At 39.0% G+C, this 15,094-nt stretch overlaps 2 protein-coding genes, 1 non-coding gene and 2 pseudogenes across 6 annotated transcripts in view; 2 read left to right on the top strand and 3 right to left on the bottom strand.

The window, feature by feature from the left end:
• The window catches only part of LOC144664010 (uncharacterized), a 78,692-nt pseudogene extending 78,519 nt beyond the window's left edge, over positions 1 to 173 (bottom strand). The window contains exon 1 of the transcript XR_013572717.1: positions 86 to 173. The product of XR_013572717.1 is annotated as an uncharacterized LOC144664010 (transcript). The remainder of the gene's footprint in view (positions 1 to 85) is intronic.
• The window catches only part of LOC144664006 (uncharacterized), a 358,501-nt gene that overhangs the window by 139,055 nt on the left and 204,352 nt on the right, over positions 1 to 15,094 (bottom strand). The gene's annotated exons all lie outside the window — the stretch shown is intronic.
• LOC144664014 (uncharacterized) overlaps positions 1 to 15,094 on the top strand; it is a 253,535-nt gene that overhangs the window by 177,317 nt on the left and 61,124 nt on the right. The window lies entirely within an intron of this gene.
• Positions 2,256 to 14,079, bottom strand: LOC144664013 (uncharacterized; annotated as a pseudogene). The gene is made up of 10 exons (XR_013572718.1): positions 13,762 to 14,079; positions 11,787 to 11,935; positions 10,853 to 11,508; positions 10,627 to 10,689; positions 10,029 to 10,121; positions 9,523 to 9,624; positions 9,076 to 9,189; positions 4,328 to 7,617; positions 4,115 to 4,209; positions 2,256 to 3,011 (listed from the first exon to the last, which is right to left on the bottom strand). The product of XR_013572718.1 is annotated as an uncharacterized LOC144664013 (transcript).
• On the top strand, positions 3,137 to 3,209 carry Trnai-gau (transfer RNA isoleucine (anticodon GAU)). The gene has a single exon. It is a non-coding gene; the product is annotated as a tRNA-Ile (tRNA).

Raw genomic sequence — 15,094 nt, 5'->3', positions numbered from 1 at the left:
CATGAAACGAACATCCATGATTAACAATGTGACTCTCGTTTAGTCACGCGAAGTCAATAGTTCTCAGTAAATTGTCTTTCCTTACCTATGGTCGCGTTATTTGTTCATGCATCGTGAAACTTTTAAAACCAGACAGCAGCTCCGAGCAGAAGAGTGTTGTCTGAAGAGATCAGTTTTGCGATGTGATCACGAGATCCAGAAACCACTCAAGCGGAATGTAACGTATGCGTGACGTCAATTCCTAAATATAAAATTATTCTCCTGATGTCACGCATCGCGGAGGGCTGTGATCTGTGACAACGGTGAATTTTGCTGGACAGCCCGCTAAAATAAAAAACCTTGCGCCGGTTTTAAGGGGGTTAGGTTGTTTTCCACATTGAAAATGTACTGCTATAAACGCAGTGAAAAAGTGGCACAGGTAGCCTGCGTAGCAAGCGTTCCCGTACATTCTGGCCGCGCAAAATTTGGGCAGAGAAAATTTCGCCGCAAAATTTGCGCGGACAAATGTGGAAAAGCTCTTCGTTCTTCGGCTACGGCAGAAAGAAGCAGTAACATAGGGGTGAAGTGGCACAGTGAAACAAAAGCTTAGTTCATTGGCAATAAGGAAATTTGCAATTTAGTTGGTGTGGTAGCACAATGAAAACGATACCTAAACCGAGCGTTTTAGTATTGTACACCTCTATAAGATGGTTACCTGGTGTTGGACCAGTCACTGCTGTATTTCAGTCATTTCACTGTAACTTTACTCCCTATAAGACGAACACCTTTCCAAGACGGACAGTTGCAGCCATCCCGACAGTATCCTTCTTAGACTTTTACAGAGATGACTGTAAACAAATTTATGCGTACTAATTATTCCACGAAAATGATTTGGATTTGATACGAAAGAGATACTCGGTCATGGTATTTACATATGAAACTGTTATTGTGAAAACCACTATCTTGTGTGGTGTAGGTATGATGTTCATTAACAATATATCAACCAAAGCACTGATCTCACACGAAAAACGTATTTTAATGTCACGCTAGTTTGATAACTACAGAAACGTGAATTGTTCCATGTTATCGCGACATCTTCCTAATCTATAGTTGTTCCACCCAAGTCAATAAACATTTTTAAAAGGTAGCGATTGCAAAACATCGCTGAACTAAGGTATAAATTACAATAGACGACCGCCATAGTGGAAGTTGCTACTCACTTCAAATGACGTATCTGTTACAAGATTGCTGTAACAAAAATTATTCTTAACTTTCTCGCTTTTTGGTAAGCAAACGAAAAAATTTAAAAGCCGCTAAACACTGATATGAAAATAATATGGTTTCGATAAAGTTAGAAGAATAACGAGCAGAAAGTGGACAGGTACGTTTAAGTAACGAGTACTTTAATAGTACAGTAAACACCTGTTTATAAGAGCCTTGTGGATTAACAATATACAGGCTGAGCTTTACAGATTAGACCCCCATTACATAAGAACCCATTCGGCCTGACATTTGAAATAGGCTCTTATTTGTAAGATAATCTTAATTAAGAAAAAACTAATTTACATGTACTTTCTACACACTAATTTACATACGCGATTTATAAAAGCGGCTTCGTCTAAAGACCTCGTCAGTTGATTGCATATGTAAACTAGTGTGTAGAAAGTAAATTAGGTTTTTACAAATTATAAGATGATGTTTAGGAATACTTTCTTGGCTTCGACAAGCAAAATCTCTCAGATTTGTAAGATCAACTCAGTCCAATTAAGTTAACTCAGATCACAGGAATTGTATCTAAACAATCCACCTCTCATGTAGTTTCAGTAAAAGATGTGCTGTTTAGGCCAGGGCCAAACGTCGACCTTCACATGAGTCGAACCTAATGCAAATGACCAAAAACAATAGGTTTTGCTCATTTGCATTAGGTTCTACTCATGTGAAAGTCGACGTTTGGCCCGGGCCTTAGTGTATACTGTTTGTTTAGTATTTTAACCCAGGCTCACAGCGGAACGGCGGAAAATGTTTACATTTCCCTGGGTTTTGTATGATTTAGTATAATAGTTTCTATGACACGGCTGAATAAATGAAATAAATGCAGTATGCTGAGCAGTAGCAAACAGTTTAAACCACTGAATTAATAAGAACCTCGTTAAGAACCTAAACAGCCTGTATTTTCCACTAAACACACGGTATATAAGAACCTATTCCGGCTGACTTCTAAAAGTGAAGGTTCTTGTAAGTGGGTGTTTACTGTATAGAATACCCGGGGGGGGGGGTTACTCCGCCCGGAGATCCAACCCCTTACCCTTTTATATACCATTTTGATAGAAAAGGTACCCCTTTTGTATACCTTTTATTGCAAAAAGGCACCCCTTTCATATACCTACACGACATCACATTTACCTAAAACGGGAAGTTTTCTTGTCATTTTTATGTAGCGTTTAATAAATTAAGACGATACAGCCAAAAAATGCGTCTGCTCGAAATATTTATTGTAAAGGCCTTTTAAAATATCATTATGGCAGATTTCCCTACCCTTTCATATACCTAAATTCGTGAAATCCCTATCCTTTTATATACCTGGAGCCTGAAAAAGGTACCCCTTTCGGGCGGAGCCTCCCCGTATAGGCCATTATAGGGAGTACCCCCCCCCCCGGGATAGAATACAAGCATAGTTATATAAAATACCCGTTTAAGTAGAAGTATTGAATACGTAGTTACATAAAGTACAAGTCTTTAAGCTCCCGGTTTTGGGAGCTCTTCTGCTATTTCTATTTTTTGCTTATGTAAGTGATGCCATACAGTTGCAAAGATTCATCAGTTACGGTACACGGCAGTTCTTTTAGGAAGACTGTCGTCGTATCGATTTTTTGCTGTCCTCAATCCATCCGTTTGTAATGTGTTCATTATTTCTGCATTATTTCTGTACGTGTGTCACAGTGTTGCATGGTGCTATGCGATGGACGACTGCTTGAGCTATGGTTGCCATTTGCCCGTTTCTTCACATTCGTCTTATTACTGGCAGGTACAAGCTATAAGAAATTTGAAAGGAATTAGCAAAAAAAAAGGGACGCTGATGGCAAAGTTGCTATAAAACTGGTGTTAAGGGTTGGAAAAAGTGTTTACTTAAAAGGAATTAAATAACTATAGTGTAAATGCCTGGTTAGCTCAGTTGGTAGAGCGCCGGACTGATGTGCGGGAGGTCGTGGGTTCGAACCCCAGACCGGACCAACACTCAGGGTCTTAAAATAACTGAGGAGAATGTGCTGCCTTTGTAATTTCATCTGCAAATGGTTATACATTCTAGTCTTCTCGGAAAAGGACGATAAACCGTAGGTCCCGTCTCCTGTATCTTCAATCTTATAACAGGGGACGTTAAAGAACCCACACATTCGCAAAGAGTAGGGCACGAAGCTCCCGGTGTTGTGGTCTGGCCTTTGTAATTGTGTAGTAAATTACAGTATGTGTAAAGCGCATTTGAACATATACATATGAAAAATGCGCTATATAAATGCATTATCATTCATCATTCAAATTTTGATACTTCAAAATCAATGCAAAACAAGCAAAAACAACAACATTAATAGAAACCCAACAAACCTAACATAATGGTGAACAAATATACCAAGATGAATCAAAGAATGAAAGCAATATGTTGGTCTCTGTGTTCTATGAAGTATTCACTTCATAATGTTTGTTTTTGATAGTCAAAAATCACAGCCTTTCTATTTTTCAGCGCAAACATTCAAGAAACAGCGACCTTGAGGCGCAAGCACAAAGCTCCCCTTCGCGTCTCCCGTTTTGTGCTGGCGTCCAGTTCTCTGGCGATTAATAAAATAAAAAAATTCGCGTCCGATCTGTATGGCCGCTTACAATGGCTCGCCTATCGGCTCGTCATTGTTACCGTCCATACAGATGTCCCGCTTACATTTCATCTACTACTTACAATTATCTGTTATTTTTATGACGGATGTTAAATGCCCCGTTGCTGCCCGCTTTTGTTAAAAGAGCGTAAAATGTTTTGTTCACACAGTAGAGGATATCTCCATCAACAGATATCTGTGTGCATAAATATCGGTCATGGTCTTTCGGCAAAAACTGAAGGAATTGAAATTATGGTTGGTGTGATTATTACCAAGTCAGGTTTCTTTCGTTGGTCAGCAAAACAGTTGTTGAGCCTAATAGCCCTCTTGAGAGTCTCCTCGCTTACCACTGGCTGTAGTTTAAAGTCTATAAAACAAAGTAAGACGTTTATGAGTCTTATGTTATTGAAACATGTTTCTTTTATTGACTGGAAAATATTTTTTTGGTTGGTTGCTTACAGCCACCTAACGCACGCTGTGATTACCTCATAGTCATGGTCGAACATTCCAGTATTGTCTGCTCGATCCGTTAACTGGAAATGCCTCGTGCAATCGTCTTGCAGTGCGGCTATCGTGCTCGATTAACTAAAAAGTAAGTAAATTAAGTTAAAAATCAGTAAAAGTTTAATATACGAAAATTACGGAAGTGGACGATCACTCATTTACTATAAAATCAAACTTAGAACGTCAAAATAGCTAACCTATTGTTCCGGGGGGGTATTACATTAACTATTGTGGTCAGTTTTCCCTTTTGTTTTTCCCTCAGCTCCACTGTACCACTGTTCCATTATACCTCAGTTGACTGTGCTTCTCCTCCTCTGTGTCCACTCTGCATGGTTCTACTATCCCACTGGTCCTCTGTTCTACTGTGCCACTGTTCCACTTCACCTCTGTTCACTGTGCTTCTGTTTCTCTGTGCCACCGTTCGATTGTGCCTCTTAGCCACTGTGCTTTGTTCAACTGGACCTTCGTTCCACTATGCCATTCTGCCCTCGTGCCACTTCGCCACTGTTCCACTGTGCCACTTGTCAACTCTGCATGATTCCACTGGTCCTCTGTTCTACTGTGCAACTGTGCCATTGTACGTCTCTACCAGATTCTCTCTATTCCACTGTTTAACTTTTTCTCTCTTCTACTGTATGTATGTTTCTCTCTTCAACTGTTCCACTGTGCCTGTGAGCCAGTGTGCCACTGTTCCACAATAATTCTGTTTCATATTGCTACTGTGCCTGTGTGGACACTGTACCACTGTTCCATTGTGGCACTGTCCCACCGTGCCACTGTGCCTCTGTTCAACTGTGCCCTGTGCTTCACTATACCATTTTCGATTATACTTCACTGTGCTACTGTGACTCAGCGTCTATTCTCCACTGTTTCCCAGTGTCTCTGAACGACAGTCCACTGTACGTCTGTTTCATTGTGTCACTATTCTACAGTGCCACTTTTCCAGTCTACCTCTGCTCCAACGTGCCATTACTGTTCCAGTGTGCCACTGTTCCAATGTGCTTCTATTCTATTGTTACATAATTTTCCGTTCCACTAAGCCACTATTTTATGGAAAGGCGTTTCCACGGCGCTACTGTTTCACTGCGCCACTGTACCACCGCTCTACTGCACACAGTGTTGAATTATAGACACAGAAATCACACAAAAGACAAAAATCTGTAAAATGAGTGTAAAAACGTAAAAAACTCAATCTTAAAAGAGCCCTTTTCGTAAACTGAAATGAGAGTGCCCATTGTTGCTCTATTCAAGTCCAGGCGGAGAACAGTTCAACAGACACGATAACCATGTTCCAAGCGAAGTTTACTGATTATCGCCTCACTAACGCGATTGTCGAACAAACCCAACAGTGTCAGTCTTGTATTTTCGTTTAATGCTCTAGCTACACGAGTAACACCATCGTCACCAATGTTATTACGAGACAAATTCAACCATTTCAGACTTGTATTCTTTTTCAATGCATCAGCTAGACTATAAGCCCCATCATCACCAATTTTATTGTGAGACAAAACCAACACTGTAAGACTTGTGGTCTTTTGTAATGCTCTAGCTAGGGCAGTAGTACCATCGTCACCAATCTTATTGGCAGACAAATCCAACCATGTCAGACTTGAGTTCTCGTCTAATGCTCCAGCTAGACCAGCCGCACCGACATCACCAATGTTATTGCCAAACAAATTCAACTCTCTCAGACTTGTATTCTTTTTCAGTGCCCCAGCTAGACCAGTAGCACCATGATCACCAATGTTATTGCCAGACAAATTCAACTCTGTCAGACTTGAATTCCCTTTAAGTGCTTCAACTAGAACAACAGCTTTAGTGCCAGTTATCTGTTTGAGCCTAAGAATTCGAAGCTTAAGTAATGAGCCAGAAACACGTGCCAATTTTATATGAAAATCACTGTTTTCTTTAGTACATTCTCTAATGCACTCCAATACAACAGAGAAACAATCATCGTCGTCTTCATGATTCACTTGTGTCGTTAAACTCTTGACAAGAGCTTCTGTTGTTTTCTCGCAACGTACCGCTATCATGCCACATGTGAATTTAAGCACCTCTTTCAGCTCATGGAAGTATCTTCTGTCAGCAGGTAAGCTGTCGGCGCTGATTTCTTTGTCAAGAACCTTACAACAGAGATAAAATGCTGCAAAGAATTCTTGGAAACTCTTGTGCAGAAAGCCACAACGTCGGCACGGTCTCAGTTTGCTGCCTCCTGGCTGAGCTGACAGAAATCCGAATCCAGGTAAGTCAGCTGAATGGCTTCATAGCTCAGTCTCCTCAAAGTCCAAGTTGCCTTTGTGCAAACCATTCAAAGCTATCCAGCCAAGGTGTTTCAACTGAGGTTTATAAGCTTCAACGAGGTCTTCGTTATTTTCTGATAATCCTTTCTTCTGTATGTACCGTCTTAGGACACACTGTACCATTTCCAGGTATAATTTAGCTCTACATTCTGGAAAAACACCCTGAAATTCTTCGCAAACGAGGCAAAGAAGTGCAGTGTTTAGAGGATTTGCCGCCATTTCTCTCAGATTTTTATCATTTCTCAGCTTGGACAAGAGCTGTTGGGACAAGACCTCTACGGTTTTAAAGTACTTGATGATAAACTTTCGTGTATCTTCTTCGGTAAATCCTTCGATCTCCAGCAGGGTGTCACAATGTATTCTTACCTTCATTCCAGCCTCGTGTCGTGCTGTAGCAACTAAGCGACATTTTGGACGTACTCTGCCCTGAATGATTTCTGAAAACATTGACAGTTTGTTTGCTGGAACCTCGTCTAATCCATCAAGTATCAGCAATACGTTAGACTGGTTGTGGCGAATGAAGTCGAATAATCTTTCCCTGACGTCTTCTTTAATATCTCGAAGCAGAAGTTGATCATCAATGGCCTCCCAAACGTCAGATTTCATATCACGACACCTCAGCAGCAACACTGTTTCGAACCTTGGAAAGCCGTCTGCTTCTTGTTTTCCTGTAGCCCAGTCGTATACAAGCTTTTTGCAATACGTTGTCTTCCCCATACCAGGTTTTCCTTCAATTAACACTGTTCTTGGATGTGGACATTCTTCATGCGGTTTAAAGATCCCAGACATGTTAACAGTGTCGGTTGTCGCTGTTCCTCTCGTTTTCTTTTTGCTGACCACTTTAAGTCTGGTGAAAATATCATCAACATGAAAGTGAAACTCCTCACACCATGGAAACGGAGCGAGCCATCCCTCGCGGAGTTTGTAGAGCTGTCGAATTCCATCGAATATCTCGGTTGGATCAAAAACATCTACAAGTAATTAAATAAAGCCACTTCAGTTACCTTGAGAGAGAAATTTAGACGGTTATAAATTGGGATTTTTTTCCAAATGAGGAAATGGAAAGTGAGCAATTGAAGACAACGATAATAAACGGAACACAATGCCTGCAGAAGCGATGACGTTTCCCAAGGGGGTCTTACAAATTTTTCAGGAAATTTTTGTCAAAAAATTAACGTAAATAAAATTAACTGACAACTTCTGTGTTGAATGATTTTTCAACCAAAGTTGCGTTATTTTGTAGCGTGACATCCGATATACAATATATGTGATACTTCTCGCGAGCGACATGCAAGGTAAAGCGCTGTCTCGTGATTGTTTACAAATACCAACCACACAGGTCCATTGTTAACGTTTATACTTTGTATCAGTCCTTTCTAACTTTCCAGGAGTATTTTGCTTCGTGTTTTTCGTGGCGATTTCTTATTAACTTGATATTTTTTCACGTAACATTTATTCCTGAAGCTAGTTCCAGTGCCATTCAGTTGTATTAATCAGGTGATCGAGACAGAATTTAGTACTGATCTCGCCGACCGCCTCATGACATTAAGCGATCGTCATCGCTTAAAAAAGAAACGGGGAATGATTTAGAGTTTTTCGAAAGACGTTAAAAGGAAGAACATTTTAGATGTTTTTTAATCCAGCTCTACTTCGCTGTCCTGAATTACAGACATGCATTCTTACTCTTAGGTTCTTACTTAAATAATTTTGCCTTCAAGATGGCTTTTGAGGAGTCTCCAAATGTTTTACAGAGAGAGACGCGAGGCATGTGACCCTTTAGCAAAACGCATCCAAATTCCTTAATAACAGAAATAATCATGAGGCGCAAAATTGCTCAAACGTGCAAGTTGAAAGACAATCAGTAGTCTTAAATTTTGGTTCTGTAACCTGTCCGGAAATGTTTAGAAGGTTTTCGAAAAAAAATTTAAGTAGTATTTTGGAAATTTTTGTCTTGTTTCTCATATACAATATTTCGAGTTAGATTATTTTACTTTTTTCAATTTTACAGAGAAAGTGAAAAATATTGAAGTTTTGAATATTGCAGTGATGATGATTATACTAAAACAAACAAATCTTGTAAGTATACTGTCAATATTTTTTTTATAAACAAATGATATTATTTTTGTTCCTGGGAGGTGTCAGAGAAGAACACTCTTTTCAACTTGTGCTATAGTGGACTAATTAGTTGTTTTCATTTCAAGCTCATTTGCTATCAAGAGAAGAAAAAAAATTAGCCCGTTTTTCACGGGGCAATAAGCCAGCTCACGAAACTGGATTTTAATTAATTTAGTTAGCACCTAACCACATCTAGCCCGTACAGCCTCCCATCCTCTCCCCGGCTCTATTCTTTTTCTTTCTGTCCGATTCTTATGAGGGTAGCAGGCGGTTGAACACAAGCTACATCTCGTAGAATTTCCAGCGGAACTTACCTTCCATCCCGGGTTCCCTTTCTACCGCAAGTGCACGGCTCGTCAAAGTGTCCAACTTTTCTTTAATGTTTCCAACTTCAACTTTTATCTCCTCAAGTTTGTCTCTAGTACTTTCTAAAAATCAAAAGTATCTTTTATTATTTATTAAGTGAAGTCCAGACAGTGAATTTTGTGATGTCTCTCTTACAGGGGCAATCTCCAAATCGAGGGAACGAGCAGTAAAATTTTAGTAAGCTCCCTTCTCTATTTAATTACTTTTAAGTCAGTCTGTCTATTGTAACAAGAACTTAATCATTTGTAGCGCCATTTGCCTTTTTGTTGTCATGTCATAAAAAACACTTAATCACTGATTTAAATCGAGCAAAGAGAGATCGCAAAAGGGCTATTTGTTTCTTTAGCTGCTTTGTACTGTACAAAAACTACTTCTAGTTTTCATTAAGAGCTGACCTTTATCCCTGGTTTGTCGTCTTTGTGCCATCAAAGTGTCCAACTTGTCTCTGAGTTTTCCTTTCTCACTTTTCATCTGTTCAAGGTCTCTTCTGATTTTGTCTGAGGATGAAGTTCAACATTTACAGAAGTTTCCGTTTATCTCGATGGTGACTTTGTAATCAGATTATCAGATTGCATTAGCTCTTATCGAATTAGAAAATTAATACTGTATAAAGCATAAAATTCTAACAGTTTGAGCAGTTATTTAGTTAATAGTGTGCCCCTTAGTCTACAGTTGGAAGACGTAAATTCATTTACTTCCTGTTAACTTTTTAAATCAAATCTGATAGTAATAATTTATTAAGTTTATCTTTCTAAAAAGTCAGTCGGTCAGTCGTTGAGGATTTCAGAATACCCGACAATAGGAACCTTTTTCTTGACCACTGAGGGAGTAATGAAATCTTTGTACCTTTAAGTATCTCAGCCGCTGAAACCAAAGACCATTCAACATTGTAAGCACTGACCTTCATCTTGGCTTGATCCCGTCAAAGATTCTAACTTTTTACTGACGTTTTTCACTTGATTTTCCATTTTCTCGAGTTTCTCTTTGATGCTTTCTGAGAATCAAAAACCCAGCACGTCAATTTCCCCCAAGAGAAAAGAAATATTCCTAAACGCTTAATGCTACAGAATCCGGGATAAGCTCAGGAAAGTATAGGCCACTTGGCCCGAGACTTCCCTTTTTACTATAAGTGGTTTAGACTTTCCTCGCTGGCTTTTTTCCGTTACCGGCTCCTTATATTTATTGCTTCGTGGCGATAAATCATTCTACGTAATCCCTAGTGAACAGAAATGTTTAACTAGGTCTGTCAAAGAGGGGTAACTCATCTGCATCCTTAAATCTCCTCTGGGAGAATAGGGCCTTCAAAGAGGGGTAACTATATAGAGATAGAATTGCTCTTAACTCTTAACGTTTTGGTTCGCAACACCTCTATTTAACTTCTAAAGAATTTTACAAACATGAGCATTTGAATGTTTGAAGGCTATTGGTTCAGTATGGCTTTATGTTCCCATAGGCACGGGGAGGATTGAGTGGTTGCTTCAGTAGATTTTCAAACATACCTTCCACCTCTCCAAGTTTATCCTTGATGCCACCTTTTTCTTCTTTCAACTGCCTAAGCAACTCTTTGTAAAAAAAAAAAAATGACTGTAATGTTAATGAGGTAACACGCTTTCTTTGCGTGACCCAAAACCTACGCATGAACTCAGAACGGACCTATTTTTGACCAGCCTAGCTAGATCATTTTTCGTTTTCTCCCGTTACCCTTTAGGCTAAATTCTAACATACCTTCTATCTCATCAAGTTTGTCCTTGATGCTGTCTTCATCTTTCTTCCATTGCTTTAGCAGCTCTCTGTAGTGTTCCTCTGTGTCGGGATCCATGCACTCATTCTTGAGCCTATTGATAGCGGCTCCATAACTCGCTCCTCCCAGTGCTACCAGCGGGTTACTGATATCCTGCCAGTAGGTGTTAAACGTTGCATCGTCCACAGAAGCTTGGCTGGCATGGCCGTATACAGTATTACGGTAGTACTTCACCCTGGCTATGTTGGCTTCTTTACTTGTGTCAGCAGGAGGCGGAAGACTGTCCCAGCCAGTGGCAGGAGCGTGCAAACCACAGATGTTCCTCAGCAGTACCATCAGGAGAGTTATATCAAGGCTTGCTGATGAAACAGATGAAGGGATTGTAGGGTACAATTTTCCCCATTGGGTGGGATTGAGAATTCTTCTCGCCCTAAGGGTCTGTAGTGTCGCATGTGCTGGATTACGTGCCAAAACAAGATGCAGTCCTGCTGGAGAGTGTATACCATCAAAGGTGTCCCTCAAGGCCTGGGATCCCACATCCACCAGAAGACGGCACAAGCGAGCGTAGTTGGTCGTCTCCTTAGTGGATGCAACTGGTGGGGGGGCAGCTAAAGCCATGGACGGGTGACCAGATAAATTCCTACAGACAGTTTTAATGTCAGTACATGAATTGTATAAATATACAATGTAAGTTACTTTTGGTTTCTCCCAGCCTTATGATGATGTATTATGATTAGGGACTTTATCTTTGCTTGTGTTGTCTGATTTTCATCAGCTATCAGCTATGCCTGCAGATCACCAATAGTCCTATCTGGATTTACACGCAGGGAGTCTGATCATAACTAAAAAAGATGTAACTAATAATTAATTACACATTTACCAATTTTATAAATACATAGGGCAACATATGCTGTTTACCTTTCCTCAAAATGACTGTGATGTTTTTTAACAATTTATTTCTCCGTTCCTTATCCCCAAGTGCTGGCAATCTTCATAATGGACAGTGAAGAAAGACCCGCAGATGAAGCCAGCGTTCAGTAATGACATTTGTAACATTGACGTCAAGCCTAAGAAATAAAAATTAAAATTAATAACTTGTTATATTTATCATCGTCATCGTCATCGTCATCGTCATCGTCATCGTCATCGTCATCATCATCATCATTATCATCATCGTCATTGATTATTTAACTCAGATTTTGTAAAGACTTGAAACTGTTGATACACAACCTTCGGGTGCATAAATGTTTTATTTAAATTTGGAATACCGACTTTTTAAGTACTTTATGCTCAGAAAATATTAAAACAATTTGTCCGTTTTTAATATAATTTCTTACTTTCACTTATTACGTAAAGCCGGAGATTTTTTAAAACAAGTAATTTGATGCAATGCCATTATAAATTATATTATAAATTTATAAATTTAGCTGGTTTCCATGAAGAAATTTAACATTTAACAATTACATCATATACATCATATTTGCCAGTTAATTAAGGATGTTTAAAGATTGGTTTGAGATGAACTCATTGACAGGTACAAGACAATTAAGATCAAAATATTATACACCAGTAAATATGTAATGTAAAATCCTGACCATGCTTTAGTTATAGCTTATAGAAATATAATTCTCGTATTTTCTTCTTTCCTCTTTTCAGACTCATTTGTTGTGCAACTCAACCTCCACTGGCCCTAACGGGCTGCACACGCTTTCGCTCGCATTTTGCATGTTAGAAATTTTCTATTTCGAACTCTCTCGCATGTTTAACTGCCTGTGTCTAACTTGTTTATTCTTTCACTACATTGAAGCTGTTGTTTTTGCTTATTCTTGCATGCCTCTCTGAGCCCGTTTTGAATAAATTTAGGATTGAATGGTGAAATCAAACCGTGATCAAAAACAGAATTATTTATCTTGACCAATAAAAAAATAAAGTAAATCAAGTCTTTGACAGATCAGTATTTGCGACAAATTCACAAAAAATGGCAAGCAAAAGTTTTCCACCGTTGTCGTTCAAAGCATTACTCCATCATGCTAAACTAAATATAACCTATTCATAATAAGACTAGAACGCACATTCCAGACATTCAAATGCTTAAACCGATCAAATTTGAAATAAATTTTCTTACCTTGCGGAATGAACTGTGTTTTTATTTACATGTTTAAATTCAGTCTCTCGTAATTGAAGTAGTAGCAGGCAGTCAGCAATGAGTTACAACTCTAGAAATGAAAAGGTTGCGTCTTATCCGAATAACATGCATGTTGCATTTAAGCATTTTCAAAATTACAAATATTGATCAAAACAAAGAACAATAAGCTTAAATCTTTAAATCCGTAAGTAATAAGTTTGCTTTTTCACACAGTGTATGTACTTTCGTATAAACGAGAAACCTATTTTACATGCAAGTGATCATGAATACTAATTCGTCAATGTTCTCTGCTGCTTCTACACCTATAGCGCCTTGTACGTATGCAAATCATCAAGGCTCTTGACGTTCGTTGCCGATTAAGAGGTAACATTCTATTTCTAATTTCGATTATAATGATCAATTTTTTTCCTACGATCGCTGGTATGCTTGTTTTGAAAGGATCAGTGACTATCTGATGATTTACCAACACGAACATCACATTTTACTTCCGCTCTCGGTTAAGATATCCTTGATCGCACGGCCCTTTTTTTCGTCTTGATGTTTACTCGAGACAGAATTGCTCATATTGAACAACTGCTAGGTCATTATACATCTTAAGTGAAATAAACTCTACTGACAATAAAATAATTAAGAAAATAATTCAGCTTTATCTGCTTTCATTGCTACGGAAAGAATTCCATTCGTCCGAAACAAATGTGCATTACGTTCCAACATAATTTCAATCTGAAACGCATCCTGCCTGCTTACCTTGAACGTCAATGTTTCTTTTGAAGCCTCAGTTACACTCACTTCAACGTTTGCAATCGATCCGCAGCCATCAACAACGTAAAAAAGTGGTCTTGAATTGCTGCATGAAACGAACATCTATGATTGACAACTATTAAAGCACCGACCAAAATGTGACTCTCGTCTAGTCACGCGAAGTCAATAATTCTCAGTAAATTTTCTCTTTTTACCTATGGTCTCTTTATCTACTTTCATGTAACGTGAATCTTTTAAAACCAAAAAGCAGCTCTCGGAGCAGAAGGTTGTTGTGTGAAGAGATCAGTTTTTCGATGTGATCACGAGATGAAAACCACTCAAGCGGAATGCAACGTATGCGTGACGGTAAATTTTGCGGGATAGCCCGCTGAAATGAAAAGCCCTTGCGCCGCTTTTAAAGGAGTAAGGTGGATTTCCAAGTTGAAAATGTACTGCAATAAACCCCCCCCAGGTTAGATGTGAACTCCTTGCCTGCGTATTTGTAGCGCCTATAAGTCAGTTCCTTTCCGAGCCTCTACGAGATGCACGGTTAAATCTAGGGCTTTTCACAATGCAAGTTGCTCGAGATTTCCTAAAAAGTTGCCCGTAATTTTTAAAAAAGTTGCTCAAAAGTTGCTGCAAAAATCAAAAAAAGTTGCTTCTGATAATAAAAGTTGCTCGAAAGTTGCTCCAAAAATCCAAAACGCTGCTTCTAATCAAGAGAACTTCTTTAAACATATGCTTGGTTCCCTTTGAGGGTAAGATTTCTAAGCAGTTTTATGCAATTTTACAGCAAAAGAAGTATCTAAATAACATGTTAAGGGGAACATATGTCAAACAACTAGGATTTCTTTCACTGAGAAAAATCGTGAAGATATCTATGACGTCACGTTTGCTGACGAGTTTTGTAATGTTTTAAAGCAGAATGAGCCAAAAGTTGAAACGTCTTTAAATATTCCTAGAGAATCTTCGGCAAACTTCGTAAATCTTCGGAAACGTTCGTATTGCCTTTGAACAACACTGTGATATTCTTCGGGATTCGTCGGTCTGGAAATTTGTCAATATGCAGCAAGTTACTCGAGAGAACAAAAGTTGCTCGAAGGGGAAAAAAGTGGTCGAAACACGAAAAGTTGCCAAAAAGTTGCCGAGCAACTTGTGGAAAGCCCTTGTTCAATCATGGGGCGGGAGACGGATCCTGAACGAACAACAAAAACAAACAAGCAAAGAAATATTCCAAAGAAACGAGAAGTCTAAAATCGTGCAGTTAATGCTTAATAAAAAAACCAGTCACTTGAGTAACACAAAAGTCCAGAAAAAATCCAATACCGTTGGAAAGAGC

This window comes from Oculina patagonica, chromosome 8 (genome assembly GCF_052425735.1).
Source record: "Oculina patagonica isolate OP01 chromosome 8, crgOcupat, whole genome shotgun sequence".
In the NCBI taxonomy this organism is placed as follows: Eukaryota; Metazoa; Cnidaria; class Anthozoa; order Scleractinia; family Oculinidae; genus Oculina; species Oculina patagonica.
The sequence above is the reverse complement of the archived record's forward strand: the minus strand, read 5'-3'. Positions and strand labels throughout refer to the sequence as shown.